We start from the raw sequence: 6,601 nt of genomic DNA on the forward strand, positions 1-6,601 counted from the left end.
TTACAAAGTGTATACTTTTGTCTCATATACACACGTAATAAAGTGCACGATGTATATTAATCTTAGTGTATGTCTTAGTTATCTAATTCTGCTATAACAGAAATACCATACGTGGATGGTGTCTTAGTCACCTAGTGCTGCTGTAACAGAAATACCACAGTGGATGGTGTCTCGCTCACCTAGTGCTGCTGTAATAGAAATACCACAGTGGATGGTGTCTTAGTCACCTAGTGCTGCTATAACAGAAGTACCACAGTGCATGGTGTCTTAGTCACCTACTGCTGCTACAACAGAAATACCACAGTGGATGGTGTCTCAGTCACCTAGTGCTGCCATAACAGAAATACCACAGTGGATGGTGTCTCAGTCACCTAGTGCTGCCGTAACAGAAATACCACAGTGGATGGTGTCTCAGTCACCTAGTGCTGCTGTAACAGAAATACCACAGTGGATGCTGTCTCAGTCTCCTAGTGCTGCCGTAACAGAAATACCACAAGTGGATGGCTTTAACAAAGCGAAGTTTATTCTCTCATAGTCTGGAAGGCTAAAAGTCCGAATTAAGGGCACCAGCTCCAGGCGAAGGCTTTTACTCCCTGTCAGCTCTGCAGGAAGGTCCTTGTCATCAGTCTTCCCTTAGACTAGGAGCATCTCAGCACAGAAACCTCAGGTCCAAAAGACATGCTCTGCTCCTGGCACTGCTTTCTTGGTGATATGAGGTCCCCAACTCTCTGCCTGCTTCCCTTTCCTTTTATCTCTTGAGGGATAAAAAGTGGTGCAGGCCACACCCAAGGGAAACTCCCTTTACATCAGATCAGGGAGGTGACCTGAGTAAGAGTAGTGTTACATCCCACACTAATCCTCTTTAACATAAAAGTACAATCACAAAAAGGGGGAAAACCACAGACTACTGGGAATCATGGCCTAACCAAGTGGACACATATTTTAGGGGGGACACAATTCAATCCATGACAGTGTACAATGCGATGGATTTTTACATCAGGATATACACTCGTATAACCTCCTCTGAGGTGGAGGTAGGGAAATTTTCCAACACACAGAAGATTTCCGCCTGCCCTCTTCCCTGTTGATATTCACCCTAGAAGTAACCAAATGGGCGGCTCATGTCTGGAGGCACAATGAGAAGGCAGGAAGGGACAGTAGTTGGTTGTATGGACACAGGAAATCCGTTGTGGAAAGGACCCCAGATGCTACTCACCAAAGTGCAATGTTCTGTGTTTATTCAAGAAGCTGAATGGCTGGATATAACATAATATATATTCCTATTTTTCTTCCTATCCCTTCTACCCATCATACTTTATTCAATTGATTTGAACACCAAAAACAATGACATTTTATAACTTCAGGTCTCCATTTAAAAATATCTACATTGACCTTTCTACCAACTCATTAGAAAGACAAATCACATTGTCTACAAATGACACAAATTATCTATTGCTGTGGCTTTTTTCTTTCCTGAGAGTCATTCGTGAAAGACCTGGTATTGAAGCCGTCAACTCATAGGTTCTTGTGAAGCACACTAGTGAACTGAAGCCAGCCAGACACAGGGTTGTTGTGGCGTTGGTGAAGAATACTGAATATACCATGGACTACCAAGAGAATGAACAAATCTGTCTTAGAAGAAGTACAACCAGAGTGCTCCTTAGAAGCAAGGATGGCGAGACGGCATCTTACATACTTTGGACATGTTGTCAGGAGGCATCAGTTCCTGGAGAAGGACATCATGCTTGGCAGAGTACAGGGTCAGCGGAAAAGAAGAAGACCCTCAACGAGGTGGATTGACGCAGTGGCTGCAACAATGAGCTCAAGCATAACAACGATTGCAAGGATGGCTCAGGACTGGGCAGCGTTTTGTTGTTTTGCACAGGGTTGCTATGAGTCGGAATCGACTTGATGGCACCTAACAACAACAAGACACAAGATTGGAAGAACGAAAAGGTTTATTCACAGTTTGCAAACTGGGAGACTGGCAGGGTCTCGTGACCTAATGCTGCTAGCTCCCTGGCCCAGGGCAGACTTGCTGGTTTTATAGGGAGTGACATACATATGCAAGAACAGCAAGGGGAAGATCTTTAGTTTTGTGACCTGTGCACAGTCCGCATAATTTTACTAAGTGGGTTTTTGTGCACGGCTCTAAAAATACTGCACACAGCCCTAAAAAAAAATGGCCATGGCACACTACTATCACCCCTGGAAGGTCATATAGCGGGTCAATTTGAAATCTGTGCACCTGCGCCTCAGCCTCCTGCCAGGAGAGGAGAAGGAACCTGGGGAGTCAAGCGATCATGGTGAAGTACTGTAAAAGTTGTAAGAAAAATGTAGCAAGAGTAGACTTTTCTGAAAAACAAGTATTACAGGATGGTTAATAACCCTTAATAACATTTTCAGGACTGCCTGCTTCAGTGTCCTCAAAGAAAAAGTTTTAACAAAACTCCAAGGTTCTCACAATGGTTTTCAGATGGTAAATTGTTCCTACCTTCCCATTAGATGTCGCAGAAAATCCAAATCCATTTGACTCGCCCATAATAATAATAAACCCATTGCCGTTGAGTCGATTAGTGACCCTACAGGACAGAGTAGAACTGCCCCATAGAGTTTCCAAGGAGTGCCTGGAGATTTGAACTGCCCACCTTTTGGTTAGCAGATGTAGCTCTTAACCACTATGCCATCAGGGTTTCCATAAAAATAATAGTAGATACTCCTTACTGAGCACTTATTCTCCCTCAGGTGTTGTGTTAAACATTTTAGATGCATAACTTGCCTCACTGCCCTTTAAGGAAAGCTATCAAGATGACAAATACATAATATGTCTCCTTTTCTGTAATCTTGGTCAAAATTATAAAAACAAAACCCTCAAGCACACCAAACCCAAGAAGTGATAAATTCCAAATTGGATCAATGGTCCATTTTGCCCAACAGCATTTTCAACAACAAATGTATATGAGACTAAATGGGCGCACCAGCCCAGGGGAAGGACAAGAAGGCGGGAGGAGACAGGAAAGCTGGACGAACAGAAACGGGAAACCCAAAATGGAGAAGGGAAGAGTGTTGACATGTCGTTGGGTTGGCAAACAATGTCACAAAACCACATGTGTGTTAACTGTTTAATAAGAAACTAATTTGTTCTGTAAACCTTCATCTAAAGCACAATAAATACACATATACAGTCTGCCGACCTCTTGGTTAGCAGCCGTAGCTGTTAACAACTACGCCACCAGGGTTTCCATATATATATATATATATATACACACACACACACACACACACACACACACGTACTCCCATATCCATTGTCGTCGAGTCATTTCGGACTCATAGTGACCCTATGGCACAGAGTATAGCTGCCCGATAGGGTTTCCAAGGAGTGTCTAGTGGATTCCAACTGCCAACCTTTTGGTTCGCAGACAAATTCTTAACAACTATGTCACCAGGCTTTCCATATAGAGATATACACACACACATATATGTATGTATTGTGGGCCATGGGATGCATGTCTTAATTTCGACTGAAAGGTGGTTTCTTGCTGTCGGGGATAGTCTGACAAGTGCGACAGAAGAAAAGTGAGACTCATAGAAGAAAGCCAGAAAACAAATAGAGTTTAGTACTCACAGGTACCAGAGAGGAAACTACCACATGCTTGGACACAAGGCCACACAGGGGATTGCACCTAGGAACAAAGCAACGACACTTTGGGACTGTAGGAGAGCTTTTACGTATGGTATGGCAAGTGTAAGTCTTGGAGTTAGCATGCACAGAAGACTTACCAGTCAGTTAAAAGGTTTCTAGGGCTTTAGTGTGAGAAACGCTCAGAACCTGAAAAAAAAGTATCAAACCACAAGTTGTTTACAGCTCACCCAGAAAATGTCCATCAATCTGGACAAAATGAAAAATGCTGGGGGGCCCAGTGGCAGATTAGTGGTCACAGAAGGCAGTGCCAACAAGAGCCTGTCTTCAGAGGGCCCAGGGGAGTATGTCCTCAGGGGGCCCAGGGGAGCCTGTCCTGAGGGAGCCGAGGATAGCTTGTCCTGAAGGGAATTATGGGAGCCTGCCTGAGGGGACTGAGGGGAGCTTGTCCTCACGGGACCCAGGGGAGCCTGTCCTCAGGGGGCCTAAGGGAGCCTGTCCTGCCGGGGCCCAGGGGAACCTGTTCTACCAGGGCCGAGGGGAGCCTCTCCTCAGGGGGCTAAGGGGAGCCTATCCTTGAAGTAGAGAAAATACATTTTCTCCAGTGTTTTAATATTAAAGTAGAGAGAATATATTTTCTAGTTTGTTTTAGTATAGCTGTATAAGCTGTGATTAATCTCTAGTCTTTAGAAAATGGCACAGGCTCTGTTCAAGATATGGCCGAGCAGCCTGTTCCACTCTTAATCGTAACAGACACCCTAATACCTTACAACGTGTTTTCTCCTCTTCAAAATGGGTGACTGAGAGCTTGAGGTGACTAACGCAGTAATGATGCTCTAAGTAACCGGTAAACATTTTTATATTGCACCAGTGCACGGATCTCTTCCAAAGGGGTGCGGAGCTCTCTCAGTGCCTGTGGCCTTGGTCTCTCTTCTCTTCTTTGTTCTCTTGAGAAATGGCCTTTAGCCTGCAAAAGGGCAGAAAGGCTGCTTGGCATTTTTAATCTACAACTTTCTTTCTTGCTCACTATCTCAGCCAAGTGGACTTAGCAGAACAGTTCCACTAGCTGAGAGATTCTTATGCGAGTTTTTTTCCAGCCTGTTACAAACATACTGATTAGAGTCCAGATGTCTGATATGCATATCTTTAGTTTAATAAAGGGTTTCTTATAGTTGTTTTGTGATGTTTAAGGCCATCTGTGGGCTCTGTGCTTAAAAAGATTAGGTGACCCTGACCTTCCCCCTACAAAACCCTCTGACTAGCTCTTTAGAATTAGAATTCCAGAGAAATTTAACCCCCTCTGTCCCTTGAATACCAGTGTTCAGTAAAACCCTCTTGCCTTTTACCTCCTCCTTTTTTTGTCTCAGTCCTGGCTTTGTGGCAGGTGGCTGGAATCCGATATTTGTGGTAACATCCCCAGGGGGCTGAGGGGAGCCTGTCCTCGGGGGCCATCGGGGGCCTGCTCTGAGGGGCTGAGGGGAGACTGTCCTAAGAGGGCTGAGGGCAGTCTGTCCTTAGGGGGCTGAGGGAAGCCTGTCCTCAGGGGTTCCAGGGGAGCCTGTCCTCAGGGGCTTTAGGGGAGCCTGTCCTCAGAGGTCCGAGGGGAGCCTATCCTCATCCTCATCGGGTTGAGAGGACCCTGTGCTGTGGGGGCTGAGGGGACCCTGGTCTGAGGGGAACGAGGGGAGCCTGTTCTGATGGGATGGAGGGTAGCCTGTCCTGAGGGGGCTGAGGGGAGTCTGTTCTCAGGAGGCCATGGGGAGCCTGTTCTGATGGTAAGGAGGTGAGCCCTCCTGAGGGGACACAGGGGAGCCTGGCCTTAAGGGTCAAGGGGACCCTGCCCTGAGGGGATGAGTAGAGCCCGTTCTGAGGGAGCTGAGAGGAGCCCGTCCTGAGGGGGCTGCGGGGACTGTGTCCTGAGGGGGGCCCAGGGGAGCCCGTCCTGAAGGGCCAAAGGGAGCCTGTCTTGAGGGGGCTGAGAGGAGCTGTGCATGGCTGAGAGCTGAGAGAGCTGTCATGCACTGAAGAACAGAGATTTCGCCTACATATTTCCCATACTGCTCCTGAGTTACTTCCTTTTACTTCCTTAATAAGCCACTTAAGTGTATGCACAGCTTCTGAGGTCTGTGAGCTTTTTTTTTTAAGTGTAAGCACAGCTTGTGAGGTCTGTGAGGCTTTGCATCCCATTGCCAAACCTAAACAGGGGGAGGGAACAGTACTGAGGGGAGGCAGAGCACCTCTGTCAGGGATGGAGTGGTACAGCAGCTTGGAGAATATGGGAATCTGCAATGTATTTGACCTCTACCTCACATAAATTGAGTGGTGCTGATTATGGTCATTGAAATTATTTTTACAATATTAAAATATTATTTTTACTCTTTTCAATATTCATTCATGATCTTATTAAGTTTATATCTTGAATAATACCCCGAGCCTGAAAGTGCACCAGTAATTCTACTATAGTCAGGAATTTTGTAATGAAAAAACTCACTGGGATTAAAAGCTGGCACTCATCGTAAGGCTGTGGGACCTGCTTTTAATGATGGACATGAACACAAAAGCACAAGCAGCAAAAGACGAAATAGATAAGTGGGACCTTGTGAAAATTATTTTGTTCTTCAAATGACTTTATCAACTCAATGAAAAGACAACCTAAAGATTGGGAGAGAAATTTTCAAGGACCATATATCTCACAGGAGACCTGGTGGCACAGTGGTTAAGAGCTACAGCTACTAACCAAAAGGTGAGCAGTTCAAATCCACCAGCTGCTCCTTGGAAACCCTATGGAGCAGTTCTACTCTGTCCTACAGGGTCACTGAGTCCGAACCAACTCCAAGGTAACAGGTTGTTGTTGTCGGTGTATTGGTTTGTTATTCTGTGGTGGCTTGCATGTCCCTGTGATGCTGGACGCTATGTCTCTGGGTATTTCAAATACCAGCAGGGCCACCCATAGTGAAT

General features: G+C 45.7%; 1 long non-coding RNA gene across 1 annotated transcript; it reads right to left on the reverse strand.

Annotated features, from left to right (window-relative positions):
- Positions 1 to 387: 387 nt before the first annotated feature.
- Positions 388 to 4,984, reverse strand: LOC135228968 (uncharacterized). Its single transcript, XR_010319817.1, has 3 exons — positions 4,409 to 4,984; positions 3,784 to 3,832; positions 388 to 1,918 (listed from the first exon to the last, which is right to left on the reverse strand). It is a non-coding gene; the product is annotated as an uncharacterized LOC135228968 (long non-coding RNA).
- Positions 4,985 to 6,601: the final 1,617 nt, after the last annotated feature.

The sequence above is a fragment of the Loxodonta africana genome, chromosome X (genome assembly GCF_030014295.1).
Source record: "Loxodonta africana isolate mLoxAfr1 chromosome X, mLoxAfr1.hap2, whole genome shotgun sequence".
In the NCBI taxonomy this organism is placed as follows: domain Eukaryota; kingdom Metazoa; phylum Chordata; class Mammalia; order Proboscidea; family Elephantidae; genus Loxodonta; species Loxodonta africana.